The sequence below is a fragment of the Arachis hypogaea genome, chromosome 3 (genome assembly GCF_003086295.3).
Source record: "Arachis hypogaea cultivar Tifrunner chromosome 3, arahy.Tifrunner.gnm2.J5K5, whole genome shotgun sequence".
In the NCBI taxonomy this organism is placed as follows: domain Eukaryota; kingdom Viridiplantae; phylum Streptophyta; class Magnoliopsida; order Fabales; family Fabaceae; genus Arachis; species Arachis hypogaea.
In genome coordinates, this window is record NC_092038.1 from 120,054,614 (window position 1) to 120,073,268 (window position 18,655).

The 18,655-nt window shown below is 37.6% G+C and overlaps 1 long non-coding RNA gene and 1 other non-coding gene across 36 annotated transcripts; both read right to left on the reverse strand.

The window, feature by feature from the left end:
* Positions 1 to 5,919, reverse strand: LOC112791107 (uncharacterized). Of its 35 annotated transcripts, none has more exons than XR_011880226.1 (12): positions 5,549 to 5,917; positions 5,113 to 5,363; positions 4,037 to 4,216; positions 3,623 to 3,686; positions 3,443 to 3,540; positions 2,948 to 2,980; positions 2,692 to 2,750; positions 2,427 to 2,527; positions 2,254 to 2,293; positions 2,029 to 2,170; positions 952 to 1,024; positions 1 to 402 (listed from the first exon to the last, which is right to left on the reverse strand). It is a non-coding gene; the product is annotated as an uncharacterized lncRNA (long non-coding RNA). The 35 variants fall into 35 exon arrangements; XR_011880232.1 differs by lacking the exon at positions 2,427 to 2,527 and adding an exon at positions 4,666 to 4,710; XR_011880238.1 differs by lacking the exon at positions 2,427 to 2,527 and adding an exon at positions 4,666 to 4,710 and having other exon boundaries at positions 3,623 to 3,701.
* A 4,701-nt stretch (positions 5,920 to 10,620) lies between these two features.
* Positions 10,621 to 10,728, reverse strand: LOC112793388 (small nucleolar RNA R71). The gene has a single exon (XR_003198082.1). It is a non-coding gene; the product is annotated as a small nucleolar RNA R71 (small nucleolar RNA).
* Positions 10,729 to 18,655: the final 7,927 nt, after the last annotated feature.

An 18,655-nucleotide genomic window follows, 5' to 3' on the forward strand; every position in this document is an offset into this window, starting at 1 on the left:
TTAATATAATATATAATTTTTTATTATTGAAAATCAAAAGTAATAACTCCTATACAAAACCTTGTCTTACTAAACTTACCAAAATACAAGCATTGCAATAAACACTAATCAGTAAAATCTACCATCCAACTCCCTAAACTATGTTAATATCTAATAATGTATTTAAACCATCTAATAAGTACTATTTTTACTACTTAGAATATGAATATACAAGACAAGTAGCTTAGCTAAGTGATGATGAATAAGATTTGGAGGCCAAAAGTTTCCTCCTTCTGCGCCAGCAAGCTCGGTGGAACTTCGCGTCTTCGGATAAAAGATGGAAGAAACTTGCCTAATTGAGTGGTATATTGTGTTATAAGGCACAGACTTGAGTTCTTGAGGATGAAGGCTGAAATCCAGAACCTGCATGCAGTAGAAAAATGTCCCTTAACCAATTCCAGATTTGTCATATCAGTATATAAAACAAGCTGCTGTACTATTTGTAACCCTTAGTTAATCTCAAGTTCAATTGCTGCTAAAGATAAAACAGAACTAAAGAAATAATAAAAACAGAGACTCAATTTAGATATGAACCGTTAATGTGTTATTAAATTTAAGAAACCATTATTCCAACTTTATGACATTGCTTCCCATGCCATACAATAATCTAATTCAAGCGTGAAAAATAGGGCATTCTTAACTGAATTTGTTTTTACTTGTAGCAATGAATTTTAAATTGTTCGAATCTAAGGTGTTACTAATAATTCAATCATTTCGAAAAGCTTGTGAAATTCTTGAGTAAAGTTACTATCATTATGAGTAGTTGGCATCTCTTTCATCTAGTTAAGAAGATGTAATATTGTATGACTAAGCATATGATCTAATCCTAAAACATAATTAAATTTGTGATATTCAAAACAGAGAGAGAGAGAGTGAGAGAGAGAGAGAGAGAGAAATGAAAATGAGAATTACTTGGCTCAGCTGAATTTCATCAGGCACCAAACGTTGACTCTGTTGGATGAGCTTCAAAATAACAACAATCCTACTGTATCAGCATTAGCAACCCAAGTTAGTTTCATTTCATTTCTACAATTTGGGCTTATTTTACTTCCACCTACTTTGCAATTTGGTTCCAATTTTAATAAAACTGGCCTAAAATCATAAGGGTATTAAATTTCAGAGTCATGCAAAAGTAGGGGTTTTTTAACCCCAAAAAAACTACAAAAGTAAGTTTTTGTTTATTTTATTTTTTATATAAAATCTACCTCTATTATATATATAAATAAAAATTGAGAGAAATCTGATACACAATTTTTTTTTCAAACATAGCCTTCATTATATATGTACACTCTTTGTAATAATAATAATGGTGTGCCTTGCTCTGCTTGTAAATTATGTATGTTTATTTCCATTTATAATAAATTATGAATGCTTGTTTTTATACGGTACAATCCTATTGGAATTTGTAAACAAGAGGATTGAATTTGATTGCATTAATTCAATGAAATGAAATAAATTGAATCCTATTGGTCATTGTGTTGTTTCAAGAAAGAATTGAAATGTGGGGAGGAAAATTGTCTTGAAACAATGTGATTGAATTGGTCTCAATACAGTGTTCCACTACATGTTTATACATGCCGAAAAGAGAAACAAGTAGCATTTAATTCTATGCAATGTCAGTATAAAACTCGTTTGCACCATTAAATTAGGAACTGCCACGTAGATAAAAGTGACTCTTAATTGGATGTTAGTATAAAACTCTTCTACATTAATTAATTGTGCAAAACAACAGTGTTAACATCTTTTGGAGATTGTTTAATTCAATCAGCAAAGTACTTGTTTTAAAATGCAATTGATAGCTAAAACAAGAAAAAGATCATTACTTCATTTCAAAGAGTAAAAAAGATGATGCATATCAGAATTTAGATCCTAACCAGTCATCAAATTTTAACCGAGAACAAAGAAAATGGTAAATTTAAGGTGAAGTGCTTCCAAAATTAGCATCTATATGTACCAAAATCTAATTACTGCTCCAAAAGAAAGGTGTACCTCTGAAATTGCATGCTTGATTTCTTCTTGGCCTGCAATGCTTCAGCAAGCTCAATCTCCAAAGCAAGAACCCTTTCTAATGCATTGCCAGTGACAGATATTTCCTTGAACACATGGAATATATTTCCCCATTCTTGATTATCTTGAGCAACGGATAAAATTCATAAGAATCTGAACAGAGAAAAAGACATGTTTCACAGCAATCAATGCAAATGAGTTATTTACTTCATGAAGGAGTTGAATTCTCTTTTTTCATCTTTTCCAACTGCAATAAGAAGACACAATTTAGATCACATTTACACCAGACACAATTTAGATCACATTTACACCAGACACAACAATAACATGTAGAGTAAAAGAAATAAAAAGCTGCATCAAGTGAGATATAAATGGTTTACATTATCCAAATATATTTCAAAGAATCTCTTTTTTGCAGCTTCGGTATCAAATCCTTTAACTCCTTTAACAGAGGCAACACCTCCCAAAAAGTTTGCTTCTCCTTTCATGTTCAAAGAAGTCATAAATAATATAAATAATTAGAGTTCAAATAACTAACTCATTTTTAACAAATGGTGTCGGCTAGAAAACATCATTATGTGTCTGCATGTATTCATTTCAATCTTGGTCCCTTTTCAGTGAAATTTATTAACCATATTCACTTACAACATCAAGGTCCCAAATTTCTATTGACGGTTCCATTGAACCAGCAGCTAAGAAGTTTCCTGCAATGACAATGAAATAATAATGAGATAGAAAGTAGAGGAAGCATAAGGGGATCAAGTCAAATTTGAGCATGCAAATGAAGGCTAGAATTTAGAACTTATTTACTAAAACAGACAAGAGCACAAAAAAACAACATATTTAATAAAAAAAAAGGAGGAAACATGAGAGATGCATTGACAAAGGCAATATTTCCCACCTTTCTCTCTTCCTTGAAGGCAGTCAAGCCAAGCTGTGGATAGTAGAAATGCAGAAATTATGATATCATGATAATTAGATATAATTAGAGAAAAAATAATGTTGTATTAATTTTTAGGTCCTACCTAACACATAGTTTTGTCTTTTATGTGCAGCCATGTAGTATTGATAGGAGATCTAAATTATAGAATTTCTCTACCAGAAGAATCAACACGTTTACTTGTTGAAAAGGGAGACTGGGATTCCTTATTACAAAATGATCAGGTATCTTATTAAGGTTTGAACTTTGAATATAATTTGGAAAAGCTTCTAGGAATATTCTTTTCTTTCTTTTTTTTATTATCTAACTTGTATTAATGGGATGCATGGACACAATAAAACTAATGAAGCTAATGATAGAGCCAGAGAACGGAAACATGTTAAGAGGGTGGTATGAAGGGCCAATCACATTTGCTCTAACATACAAGTATTTTCCAAATAAAAAAGATTTGTTTACCTCGAGAAGACTCAGATCGTCCTCAATACGAGCACAAACAATGACGAAATCAGTTGGATTAATGATCTGTCTTCGAGTTCCTCAGAGTCATCATCATCCTTAACAATGTAAAACAATATGATGTTGTAGAGTCACAAATGAAGGTCAACAGCAGAATGCAGACGATGAATTAGAACTTACGTTCTTATCTTTGATATAAGGATCCAGATCGTTACTTGGATAATAAAGATCACCAATCCTGGAACTAAATACCTCAACTCTTAAGGTAAAGATATTGAAAGCAAACCACAGAATTTATAAGTAAAGCGAATATATTATTCTCCAATTACAATTTATAAGAATAAAGTAGTTGTGGATTTATAACTTAGATAGAAAGCACAATTGTTAGGTAGTCAAGTTAAGGTTGATTTCTAAACAAATATTTAAGCCTATCATAAGCACAAAATCTGGCATATAAAATTTGGTTCCCTAAATACTAAAAATATTTCAACAAATAGCACAGAGGAACAAAACTATTTATACTTCTATTATGTGTACAAACTATGACTAAATCTAACAACAGAAACATGTCAAATTTCAGCAGATGCTCTATACCTCTTCCTTGAGTCTATTCTCAACATGGAGACTAGACAATTGCTACATGTTGAACTAACACACTAGCCTCTGACTTGTTCTTGTTGTAGCACCAACTTGGATAGCAATTCTACCCTCCTTGGACAGTACTGAGGTTGACAATGGCGATCGCTCGGACCACAGTAGAAGCTTTGATAGTTTCTGAGGAAAAAAACACAACAATAAATAAATAAATAGTAAATAGTGTTGTTTGAAGAGAGGTCTTCCTTATAGGAAGTTCCTAGCTCTCTAATTATATATAAATAGCTTCGGATAGAGATCTGCAGAAGTTTATATATATAGCAAAACACAAGAAACAGAAACAACACACTCTTCCCATGGCTTCTGCAAAAGAGAGCAACACTAATGCACGAGAAGCTGCAACTTCTTCGTTCCATTACTAACTCTCATGCTGTAATTCATTTTTTTCTTTCTTTTTAATTTCATTGAATTTCCTAAATTTAGAAAATGTTCATTCAGTATCCTTACATACATGCCTTTATTTTCTGCCATAGCTTTAATTCCAAAATATCTGGACATAGAAGAATTAAAAGACGTAACTGATTAAAAATTTATCTATGATAGGAATTAATTAATTCCAATTTCAATACCTTATCAGCATATCCAATGTGGAAGATCTTCTGAATCTTTTATTTCTTTCTTCAAGTAAATAACAAAATGTGAGCATGCAAGTCATGACATTGATGAAAAAAGTAAACAAAGAAAGCATGTCCTTGCTGGATTCACATTGGGAGCTAAGCTAGTTTTGAATTTCAAAAATACACAATGATGAACATGCAGTAGTTATAGTAATAAGCACCAAAGAATTATCATCTATAACAGAAAACAAGTTCCACTCTTTTCCATCTCTCTCAGGAAATTCATCAACCACATGGCAAGCATAACAATACTGAACCGAAATACAGTTAGTAAACAAGCAACTGAGAATGAACAAGAAGAGAAAGAGAATAAAAATATAAATTGCAAATGAACAGAAACACACTACGAGCAATGTTGAGTGGATCAAAGAAAAAGAGAATGCAGAAGTGAGAACGTACCGGCGCCGCTGGCGGAGGAGACACATTAATGGAAGAGGTGCTTTGCTCAATCTCATAAGCTATAGCGTAGTGACCAGATTTGGAAACGCGTCGATAGAGGAGGCGCCTTCACTCGAACGCAGAAGGTTGATGGAAGCGGCAGACATGAGATGAATGGTGGTGACTATGGCAGCGACAAGATTTAGGGTTTCAGATGAACTCACTCTCGTTCTCCTTTCCTTCTCCCTCCGATGTGCGATCTCAGATTATACCTAGAAGGAAAAAGAAAATTAACCAAGAGAATTATACTTAGAGAGCTATTGAGACGAAAGTTTCACAAAACTCAGATTCAACCAAGCAGGACCACCATTGAAGGGGAAAAAGAAAATAAAGGCTCTGCTAAAGCTTAACCAAATTAGAATTAAGAAAATTCAGGATCAACTAAAATGCACAAAACCAGATAGCAGAAGCTCCACCGAGGACAGCAATGATGGCGTTACTTGTGGTGAGGAGGAGATGAGCGACGGCGCAACGAACCCTCAAATCGAAGCCAATAAACCTAATCAAAGAAGAGCGCTCCTTCGAAGGTAGCAACAACGACATTGCCGCCAGAGGAGAGCGTTGTGGATGAAATCGCAGATCTCATGCTGCGATGGAGTTTCTTCTTAGTTCTCACATTGCGATGGAAGTTCGATTGAATAGCACCATGTTTATTAGTGAAATAAAAGTGTTTTTATATCAGTGAAGCAAGAGCAGGTAATGGCATTTAAATCCGCCAAAATCACCAAAACACTACCGCTTTCTATGAGTAAATTATGGCAGCTGCATAAACCGCCTGAAGTTATGAATATAACGGCGGTTTTATTAAACCGCCATTATGTTGATGCCATTTTATACCCATTTTTTTGTAGTGTGTCTTTTGAATTTGTGGTTCATGAATGTTGGCTCTAGAAAGAATGATGAAAAAGGAGACATGTTACTGAGGATCTGAAAAATCATTAAAATGATTCTTGAAGCAAGAAAAAAATAGTGAATACAAAAAAAAAATCGAAAAAAAAAGAGAAAGAAAAAGAAAAGAAAAAGAAAGAAATAAAGTTGTGATCCAAGGCAAAAAGAGTGTGCTTAAGAACCCTGGACACCTCTAATTGGGGACTCTAGCAAAGCTGAGTCACAATCTGAAAAGGTTCACCCAGTTATGTGTCTGTGGCATGTATGTATCCGGTGGTAATACTGGAAGACAGAGTGCTTTGGGCCACAGCCGAGACTCAATAAGTAGATGTGTTCAAGAATCATCATACTTAACTAGGAGAATCAATAACACTATCTGGATTCTGAGTTCCTAAAGAAGCCAATCATTCTGAATTTCAAAGGATAGAGTGAGATGCCAAAACTATTCAGAGGCAAAAAGCTAAAAGCCCCGCTCATCTAATTAATACTGATCTTCATAGATGTTTTTGGAATTCATTGCATATTCTCTTCTTTTTATCTTATTTGATTTTTAGTTGCTTGAGGACAAGCAACAATTTAAGTTTGGTGTTGTGATGAGCGGATAATTTGTACGCTTTTTGGCATTGTTTTTAGTATGTTTTTAGTATGATCTAGTTAGTTTTTAGTATATTTTTATTAGTTTTTAGTTAAAATTCACTTTTCTGGACTTTACTATGAGTTTGTGTGTTTTTCTGTGATTTCAGGTATTTTCTGGCTGAAATTGAGGGACCTGAGCAAAAATCTGATTCAGAGACTGAAAAGGACTGCAGATGCTGTTGGATTCTGACCTCCCTGCACTCGAAGTGGATTTTCTGGAGCTACAGAAGCTCAATTGGCGCGCTCTCAATGGCGTTGGAAAGTAGACATCCTGGGCTTTCCAGCAATATATGATAGTCCATACTTTGCCCAAGATTTGATGGCCCAAACTGGCGTTCAAAGTCACCCTCAGAATTCCCAGCGTTAAACGCCGGAACTGGCACAAGAATGGGAGTTAAACGCCCAAACTGGCACCAAAGCTGGCGTTTAACTCCAAGAAGAGTCTCTACACGAAAATGCTTCAATGCTCAGCCCAAGCACACACCAAGTGGGCCCGGAAGTGGATTTTTATGTCATTTACTCATCTCTGTACACCCTAGGCTACTAGTTCTCTATATATAGGACCTTTTACTATTGTATTTTCATCATCTGGGTAGCTATCTTTGTTCCGATGCTATCTTAGATCATTGGGAGGCTGGCCATTCGGCCATGCCTAGATATTGTTCTTATGTATTTTCAACGGTGGAGTTTCTACACACCATAGATTAAGGTGTGGAGCTCTGCTGTACCTCGAGTATTAATGCAATTACTATTGTTCTTCTATTCAATTCCGCTTGTTCTTGTTCTAAGATATCACTTGTTCTTCAACTTGATGAATGTGATGATCCGTGACACTCATCATCATTCTCACCTATGAACGCGTGCCTGACAACCACCTCCGTTCTACCTTAGATTGGGTGAATAACTCTTGGATTCCTGATACACGATGCATGGTTGATTGCCTAACAACCGAGTGCTCGCCTGACAACCGAGCCAGCCATTCCGTGAGATCAGAGTCTTCGTGGTATAGGCTAGAACTGATGGCGGCATTCAAGAGAATCCGGAAGGTCTAACCTTGTCTGTGGTATTCTGAGTAGGATTCAATGATTGAATGACTGTGACGTGCTTCAAACTCCTGAGAGCAGGGCGTTAGTGACAGATGCAAAAGAATCACTGGATTCTATTCCGGCCTGATTGAGAACCGACAGATGGATAGCCGTGCCGTGACAGGGTGCGTTGAACATTTCCACTGAGAGGATGGGAGGTAGCCACTGACAACGGTGAAACCCTTGCATAAGCTTGCCATGGAAAGGAGTAAGAAGGATTGGATGAAGACAGTAGGAAAGCAAAGAGACGGAAGGGACCAAGCATCTTCATACGCTTATCTGAAATTCCCACCAATGAATTATATAAGTATCTCTATCTTTATCTTTATGTTTTATTCGTATATCACCCATATCCATTTGAGTTTGCCTGACTAAGATTTACAAGGTGACCATAGCTTGCTTCATACCAACAATCTCTGTGGGATCGACCCTTACTCGCGTAAGGTTTATTACTTGGATGACCCAGTACACTTGCTGGTTAGTTGTGCGAAATTGTGTTTATGCCATGGTATTGAACACCAAGTTTTTGGATTCATTACCGGGGATTATTTGATTCGTGAAAAGTATTGATCACAATTTCGCGCTATCAGGTGACCATAGCTTGCTTCATACCAACAATCTCCGTGGGATCGACCCTTACTCGCGTAAGGTTTATTACTTGGACCACCCAGTGCACTTGCTGGTTAGTTGTGCGAAGTTGTGATAAAGAGTTGAGATTACAATTGTGCGTACCATGTTGATGGCGCCATTGATGATCACAATTTCGTGCACCAAGTTTTTGGCGCCGTTGCCGGGGATTGTTCGAGTTTGGACAACTGACGGTTCATCTTGTTGCTTAGATTAGGTATTTTTCTTCAGAGTTCTTAAGAATGAATTCTAGTGTTTCAAGGTGATGTTCTTATCATCACCAAAGCTGATTGATTTTCATCAATTTAGCTCTTGAATGCAATGTCCTGCTGAAACTTGGCTAGCCATGTCTAATTCCTTTAGACTGAAGCTTTAGACTAACATTGCATGATTCTTGGAATTCTCATTAAGAATTTTGATATCTTTATTTTCTTTTCCACTTAATTTTCGAAAAATCCAAAAAAATTACAAAATCATAAAAATCAAAAATATTTCTTGTCTGAGTCTAGTCTCATTTTAAGTTTGATGTCAATTGCATGTTTCTGTTCTTCTTGCATTTATCATGTGTCTTCATTGATCTTCAAGTTGTTCTTGATGATTTACTTGCTCTGATCTTTAAATTCTCTTGTTTTGAGTGTTTTGTTGTTTCTCATATGCATTCTCAATTTGTTAGTGTCAGTAGTATACAAACTTCTAAGTTTGGTGTCTTGCATGCATTGTTTATTTGATTTTAGTTGCATTTTGATTTTTCCTCATCATTAAAAATCCAAAAAAATTTTTAATTTGTGTCTTTCAAAGTCAATAATGCAGAGAATTGAAGATTCAGACCATACAGCAGAGGAATTTCACAGAAAAAGCTGGGCATTCAAAATGCCCGGTAAGGAAGGAAAACTGGCGTTTAAATGCCAGCCAGGGTGCATGGCTGGGCGTTTAACGCCCAAAAGGGTAGTGTTTTGGGCGTTAAACGCCAGAATGGATACCATTCTGGGCGTTTAACGCCAAGATGGCACAAGAGGGAAGATTCTATTTTTAATTCAAATTTTTTTCAGGTTTTCAAAATTTTTCAAAATCAAATCTTTTTCAAATCATATCTTTTCAATCATATGTTTTCAAAATCAATTTTTTCCATTTTCAAAAATACTTGCTATCAATTAATGATTTGATTCAACATTTCAAGTATGTTGCCTTTTCTGTTGAGAAAGATTTAATGTTTGACTCATATCTTTTCTTGTTAGCCAAGTCATTAATTTTTAAAATCAAATCTTTTTAAATTGTTTTTCAAATCATATCTTCTCAATCATATCTTTTTAAAACTATATCTTTTCAATCATATATTTTTCTCACATCTTTTTCAAAATAGTTTTCAATCATATCTTGTTGATTTCTAATTTCAAAATCTTTTTCAAAAATCACTTGATTTCTTTTCCACTCTTGGTTTTCGAAAATCAATTAATGTTTTTCAAAATGTTTTTAAAATCTTTTACTTAATTTTCGAAAATTTCTTCCCCTCTTCTCACATCCTTCTATTTATGGACTAACACTACTCCTCAATGCACAATTCGAACTCCATCTTTCCTTGATAAGTTTGAATTTTCTACCTCTTCCTTCTATTTTTCTTTTCCTCTGACACCTCAAGGAATCTCTATACTATGACATAGAGAATTCCATATTTTCTTGTTTTTTTCTCTTTCATATGAGCAGGAGCAAAGATAAAAGCATTCTTGTTGAGGCTGATCCTGAAACTGAAAGGACCTTGAAGCGAAAGCTAAGAGAAGCTAAAGCACAATTCTCTGTAGAGGACCTAACAGAAATCTTCAAAGAAGAAGACATGGCAGCCGAAAACAACAACAATGCCAACAATGCAAGGAAGGTGCTGGGTGACTTTACTGCACCTACTCCTGACTTCTATGGGAGAAGCATCTCTATCCCTGCCATTGGAGCAAACAACTTTCAGATTAAGCCTCAATTAGTTTCTCTAATGCAACAGAATTGCAAGTTTCATGGACTTCCATAGGAAGATCCTCATCAGTTTCTAGCTGAGTTCTTACAAATCTGTGACACTGTCAAAACCAATGGGGTTGACCCTGAGGTCTACAGACTTATGCTATTCCTTTTTGCTGTAAGAGACAGAGCTAGGATATGGTTGGACTCACAACCTAAAGAAAGCCTGAACTCTTGGGAAAAGCTAGTCAATGCCTTCTTGGCAAAGTTCTTTCCACCTCAAAAATTAAGTAAGCTTAGAGTGGAAGTCCAAACCTTCAGACAAAAGGAAGGTGAATCCCTCTATGAAGCTTGGGAAAGATACAAACAATTGATCAGAAAGTGTCCTTCTGACATGCTTTCTGAATGGAGCATCATAGGTATCTTCTATGATGGTCTGTCTGAACTGTCGAAGATGTCATTGGATAGTTCTGCTGGAGGCTCTCTTCATCTGAAGAAAATGCCTGCAGAAGCTCAATAACTGATTGAAATGGTTGCAAATAACCAATTCATGTACACTTCTGAAAGGAATCCTGTGAACAATGGGACGAATCAGAAGAAAGGAATTCTTGAGATTGATACTCTAAATGCCATATTGGCTCAGAACAAAATATTGACTCAGCAAGTCAATGTGATTTCTCAAAGTCTGTCTGGAATGCAAGCAGCACCAGGCAGTACTAAGGACGCTTCATCTGAAGAAGAAGCTTATGATCCTGAGAACCCTTCAATGGAAGAGGTGAATTACATGGGAGAACCCTATGGAAACACCTATAATCCTTCATGGAGAAATCATCCAAATCTTTCATGGAAGGATCAACATAGACCTCAACAAGGTTTCAACAATAATAATGGTGGAAGAAACAGGTTTAGCAATGGCAAGCCTTTTCCATCATCTTCTCAGCAACAGACAGAGAATTCTAAGCAGAGCAACTCTGACTTAGCAACCATGGTCTCTGATCTAATCAAAACCACTCAAAGTTTCATGACTGAAACAAGGTCCTCCATTAGAAACTTGGAGGCACAAGTGGGACAGCTGAGCAAGAAAATTACTGAACTCCCTCCAAGTACTCTTCCAAGCAATACAGAAGAGAATCCAAAAGGAGAGTGTAAGGCCATCAACATGGCCGAATTTGGAGAGGAGGAAGAGGCAGTGATCGCTAATGAGGAAGACCTCAATGGATGTCCACTGGCCTCCAATGTATTCCCTAATGAGGAACCATGGGAATCTGAGGCTCACACTGAGACCATAGAGATTCCATTGGATTTACTTCTGCCATTCATGAGCTCTGATGAGTATTCTTCCTCTGAAGAGGATGAAGATTTCACTGAAGAGCAAGTTGCTAATACCTTGGAGCAATCATGAAGCTAAATGACAAGTTATTTGGTAATGAGACTTTGGAGGATGAACCCCCTTTGCTCACCAAAGAACTAGATAACTTGACTAGGCAGAAATTACCTCAAAAGAGACAGGACCCTGGGAAGTTCTCAATACCTTGTATTATAGGTGCCATGACCTTTGAGAAGGCTCTGTGTGACCTAGGGTCAAGCATAAACCTCATGCCTCTCTCTGTAATGGAGAAGCTAGGGATCATTGAGGTGCAAGCTGCAAGAATCTCACTAGAGATGGCAGACAATTCAAGAAAACAAGCTTATGGACTTGTAGAGGATGTTCTGGTAAAAGTTGAAGACCATTACATCCCTGTTGATTTCATAGTCCTAGAAACTGGGAAGTGCATGGATGAATCCACCATCCCTGGCAGACCCTTCCTAGCCACAGCAAAGGCTGTGATTGATGTTAACAGAGGAGAATTGATCATTCAAGTGAATGAAGAATCCATTGTGTTTAAGGCTCAAGGATATCCCTCTGTAACCATGGAGAGGAAGCATGAAGAGCTTCTCTCAAAACAGAGTCAAACAGAGCCCCCACAGTCAAACTCTAAGTTTGGTGTTGGGAGGTCACAACCAAATTCTAAGTTTGGTGTTGAACCCCCACATTCAAACTCTAAATTTGGTGTTGGGAGGTTCTAACATTGCTCTGAACATCTGTGAGGCTCCATGAGAGCCCACTGTCAAGCTACTGACATTAAAGAAGCGCTTGTTGGGAGGCAACCCAATGATATATTTATCTATTTTCCTTTTGTTATTTTATGTTTTTTGTAGGTTGATGATCATGTGAAGTCACAAAAACAATTGAAAAAGAAAAAACAGAATGAAAAACAGAAAGAAAAACAGCACACCCTAGAGGAAAAGCTTGCTGGTGTTTAAACGCCAGTAAGGGCAGCAAATGGGCGTTTAACGCCTAGTCTGGCACCATTCTGGGCGTTTAACGCCAGAAAGGGGCACCAGACTGGCGTTTAACGCCAGAAATGGGCAAGAAGCTGGCGTTAAATGCCAGAAATGGGCACCAGACCGGCGTTTAACGCCAGAATTGGCAGAAGGAGCATTTTTGCTTGCTACTTGGTGCAGGGATGAATTTTCCTTGACACCTCAGGATCTGTGGACCCCACAGGATCCCCACCTACCCCACCATTCTCTCTCTTCTTCACCCATTCACCAATCACTTCAACACCTCTTCCCCAAAAACCACTCACCTATTAAATTCCACTATTCTCTTCACCACTCAATCCATCCTTCATAAAACCCCACCTACCTCACCATTCAAATTCAAACCACTTTCCCTCCCAAACTCACCCATAAATTGCCGAACCATACCCCCTCTCCACTCCTATATAAACCCTTCTTCACTCCTTCATTTTCACACAACCTAAACACTACTTCTCCCCCTTAGCTGAACCACAAAGCCCCCTCCATCTCCTCCATTTTCTTCTTCTTCTACTCCCTTCTTTTTTCTTTTGCTCGAGGACGAGCAAACCTTCTAATTTTGGTGTGGTAAAAGTGTTACTTTTTGTTTTTCCATAACCATTTATGGCACCTAAGGCCAGAGAAACCTCTAGAAAAAGGAAAGGAAAGGCAAAAGCTTCCACCTCCGAGTCATGGGAGATGGAGAGATTCATCTCAAGGGTGCATCAAGACTACTTCTATGAAGTTGTGGCCATGAAGAAGGTGATCCCCGAGGTCCCTTTCAAACTCAAAAAGAGTGAATATCCGGAGATCCGACATGAGATCCAAAGAAGAGGTTGGGAAGTTCTTACCAACCCCATTCAACAAGTCGGAATCTTAATGGTTCAAGAGTTCTATGCCAATGCATGGATCACCAAGAACCATGATCAAAGTGTGAACCCGGACCCAAAGAATTGGCTAACAATGGTTCGTGGGAAATGCTTAGATTTTAGTCCGGAAAATGTAAGGTTGGCATTCAACTTGCCCATGATGCAAGGAGATGAACACCCTTACACTAGAAGGGTCAACTTTGATCAAAGGTTGGACCAAGTCCTCATAGACATTTGTGAAGAGGGCGCTCAATGGAAGAGAGATTCAAGAGGGAAGCCGGTTCAACTGAGAAGGCATGACCTCAAGCCCGTGGCTAGGGGATGGTTGGAGTTTATCCAACGCTCAATCATTCCCACTAGCAACCGGTTCGAAGTTACTATAGACCGGGCTATCATGATTCATAGCATCATGATTGGAGAGGAAGTAGAAGTTCATGAGGTTATATCCCAAGAACTTTATAAGGTGGCGGACAAGTCCTCTACCTTGGCAAGGTTAGCCTTCCCTCATCTCATTTGTCACCTCTGTTATTCAGTCGGAATTGACATAGAGGGAGACATCCTCATTGATGAAGACAAGCCCATCACTAAGAAGAGGATGGAGCAAACAAGAGATCCCACTCATGGACATGAGGAGATTCCTCATCATGAAATCCCTGAGATGCCTCAAGGGATGCACATTCCTCCACAAAACTATTGGGAGCAAATCAACACCTCCCTAGGAGATTTGAGTTCCAACATGGGACAACTAAGGGTGGAGCACCAAGAACATTCCATCCTCCTCCATGAAATTAGAGAAGATCAAAGAATCATGAGAGAGGAGCAACAAAGGCAAGGAAGAGACATTGACGAGCTCAAGCACTCCATAAGATCTTCAAGAGGAAGAACAAGCCGCCATCACTAAGGTGGACCCGTTCTTTAATCTCCTTGTTCTTTATTTTTCTGTTTTTCAAATTTTCATGCTTATGTTTATCTATGTTTGTGTCTTATGATCATTAGTGTCTTAGTGTCTATGCCTTAAAGTTATGAATGTCCTATGAATCCATCACCTTTCTTAAATGAAAAATGTTCTTAATTGAAAAAGAGAAGAATTGCATGAATTTCGAATTTTATAACAGATTAATTATTTTGATGTGGTGGCAATACTTTGACGTCTGAATGTATGCTTGAACAGTGCATATGTCTTTTGAATTTGTTGTTCATGAATGTTGGCTCTTGAAATAATGATTAAAAAAAGGAGACATGTTATTGAGGATCTGAAAAATCATAAAAATGATTCTTGAAGCAAGAAAAAGCAGTGAATACAAAAAAAAGAGAGAGATTATGTGCGAAAAAAAAGAGAGAGAAAACAAGCAGAAAAAAACCAAAAGGCAAGGGTAAAAATAAAGTCGTGATCCAAGGCAAAAAGAGTGTGCTTAAGAACCCTGGACACCTCTAATTAGGGACTCTAGCAAAGCTGAGTCACAATCTGAAAAGGTTCACCCAGTTATGTGTCTGTGGCATGTATGTATCCGGTGGTAATACTGGAAGACAGAGTGCCTTAGGCCACGGCCAAGACTCATAAAGTAGCTGTGTTCAAGAATAATCATACTTAACTAGGAGAATCAACAACACTATCTGGATTCTGAGTTCCTATAGAAGCCAATCATTCTGAATTTCAAAGGATAGAGTGAGATGCCAAAACTGTTCAGAGGCAAAAAGCTAAAAGCCCTGCTCATCTAATTAATACTGATCTTCATAGATATTTTTGGAATTCATTGCATATTCTCTTCTTTTTATCTTATTTGATTTTCAGTTGCTTGGGGACAAGCAACAATTTAAGTTTGGTGTTGTGATGAGCGGATAATTTATACGCTTTTTGGCATTGTTTTTAGTATGTTTTTAGTATGTTTTAGTTAGTTTTTATTATATTTTTATTAGTTTTTAGTTAAAATTCACTTTTCTGGACTTTACTATGAGTTTGTGTATTTTTTTGTGATTTCAGGTATTTTCTGGCTGAAATTGAGGGACCTGAGCAAAAATCTGATTCAGAGGCTGAAAAGGACTGCAGATGCTGTTGGATTCTGTCCTCCCTACACTCGAAGTGGATTTTCTGGAGCTACAGAAGCCCAATTGGCGCGCTCTCAATTACGTTAGAAAGTAGACATTCTGGGCTTTACAGGAATATATAATAGTTCATATTTTGCCTGAGATTTGATGGCCCAAATCGGCGTTCCAAATCAGCTCAAGACTGCCCGGTGTTAAACGCCGGAACTGGCACAAGAATGGGATTTAAACGCCCAAACTAGCACAAAAGCTGGCGTTTAACTCCAAGAAAAGTCTCTACACATGAAAGCTTCAATGCTCAGCCCAAGCACACACCAAGTAGGCCCGGAAGTAGATTTTTATGTCATTTACTCATCTTTGTAAACCCTAAGCTACTAGTTCTTTACAAATAGGACCTTTTGCTATTGTATTTGACATCTTTTGATCACTTTAGATCTCTAGATCATCTTTGGACGTCAAGTTCTTAGATTATGGGGCTGGCCTCTCGGCCATCCCTAGACCTTGTTCTTATGTATTTTCAACGGTGGAGTTTCTATACACCATAGATTAAGGTGTGGAGCTCTGCTGTACCTCGAGTATTAATGCAATTACTATTGTTCTTCTATTCAATTCAGCTCATTCTTGTTCTAAGATATTCATTCGCACCCAAGAACATGATGAATGTGATGATTATGTGATGCTCATCATCATTCTCACTTATGAACGCGTGCCTGACAACCACTTCCGTTCTAAAAGCAAACAAGGCTTGAATGTTTATCTCTTGGATTTCTTAATCGGAATCTTTGTGGTATAAGCTAGAATTGATGGCGGCATTCAAGAGAATTCGGAAGGTCTAAACCTTGTCTGTGGTATTCTGAGTAGGATTCAAGGATTGAATGACTGTGACGAGCTTCAAACTCCTGAAGGCTGGGCGTTAGTGACAGACGCAAAAGAATCACTGGATTCTATTCCAACCTGATTGAGAACCGATAGATGATTAGCCGTGCTGTGACAGAGCGCGTTGAACATTTTCACTGAGAAGATAGGACTGTAGCCATTGACAACGGTGATGCCCAACATACAGCTTGCCATGGAAAGGAGTAAGAAGGATTGGATGAAGACATTAGGAAAGCAGAGAGACGGAAGGGACAAAGCATCTCCATACGCTTATCTGAAATTCTCACCAATGAATTACATAAGTATCTCTATCTTTATTTTATGCTTTATTCATAAATCATCTATAACCATTTGAATCTGCCTGACTGATATTTACAAGATGACCATAGCTTGCTTCATACCAATAATCTCCGTGGGATCGACCCTTACTCGTGTAAGGTTTATTACTTGGACGACCCAGTGCACTTGCTGGTTAGTTGTGCGAAGTTATGATAAAGAGTTAAGATTGCAATTGAGCGTACCATGTTGATGGCGCCATTGATGATCACAATTTCGTGCACCAGTGCTACTCCAACTCTCTTCCTTATATCTTCGTTCTTTATTTTATCTAGTCGCGTATGACCGCTCATCCATCTCAATATCTTCATCTTTGCCACACTTAGCTTATATTCGTGCTCCCTTTTGGCCGCCTAACACTCTGTACCATAAAGCATAGCCGGTCTTATAGTAGTACGATAGAATTTACCTTTAAGTTTTAAAGACACTTTTTTGTCATATATAAAACCAGAAGCACTCTGCCATTTTGACCAACCTGCTTGGATCCTATGATTTACATGCTGTTTAATCTCTTCATTATCTTGTATGATGCACCTAAGATACTTAAAGCTTTTAACTTTTCGTAGGATGCTTTTTTCAATTTTCACCTTTATATTAGGTGTTTTCCTTCGCAGACCGAACTTACATCCCATATATTTCGTCTTGCTACGACTTATGCGCAGACCATATACTTCTAGAGCTCCTCTCCATAAGTCCAACTTCTTATTTAGGTCTTCCCTTGACTCTCCTATAAGAACGATATCATCAGCAAAAAGCATGCACCATGGCACAGACTCTTGGATGTGCTCTGTGAGTACTTCCAAGATTAATGTGAAAATGTATGGACTTAAGGAAGATCCCTGGTGTAATCATATACCAATAAAAAATTTCTCTGTCGCATTACCTTGAGTATTCACACTTGTTGTGGCCCCATCATACATGTCTTTAATTGTACGAATATATGCGATTCTTACTCTCTTCTTTTCTAAGACCTTCCATAAGACCTCCCTTGACACCTTATCGTATGCTTTTTCCAAATCAATAAACATCATATGTAGATCCCTTTTATTACTACGATACCTCTCCGTCATCCTTCTTAACAAGTATATTACTTCGGTGGTGGATCTGTCTGGCATAAAACAAAATTGGTTCTATGTTATTTGTGTCTTTTTGCTCAACCTCCGTTCTATCACTATTTTCCATAACTTCATGGTATGACTCATGAGATTGATCCCTCTATAATTTTCGCAACTTTGTATATCCCCCTTATTCTTGTAGATAGATATCAAGGTGCTCTTTCTCTACTTATCAGGCATCTTCTTTGACATTAAAATCTCATTAAAAATCTTGGTTAACCAATTGATACCTTTTTTCTCAAAGACCCTTCCAAATTTCAATCGGGATATTATCAGGTCCTATCGCACTGCAATTTTTCATCTGCTTTAGAGCCTTTTTACCTCAAAGTCTCGAATCCTTTGATAGTAGTCAAAGTTTTTATCTTCTTCCCTTGTGCATAACCGACCAAGGTTTGGAAGAGTCTTATGCCTTTCATTAATCTTCTCCTCTTGAGCCAACACCTCTCCGTCTTTATCCTTTATGCACTTAACCTGATCCAAATCTCTCGTTCTTCTTTCATGGCTCTTTGTGATTCTATATATACCTTTTTCTCCTTCTTTCGTGCCTAGAGACTGGTAGAAACCCTCATATGCTCTTGTTCTTACTTCACTGACAGCCACTTTTGTCTCTTTCTTAATCGCCTTATATTTTTTCCAATTATCTGCGTTGCGGCACAAAGACTACTCTTTAAAGCACTCCCTTTTTAACTTTATCTTTTCTTGTACACTGACATTCCACCACCAGAATTCCTTATCTCTTGGTCCTATC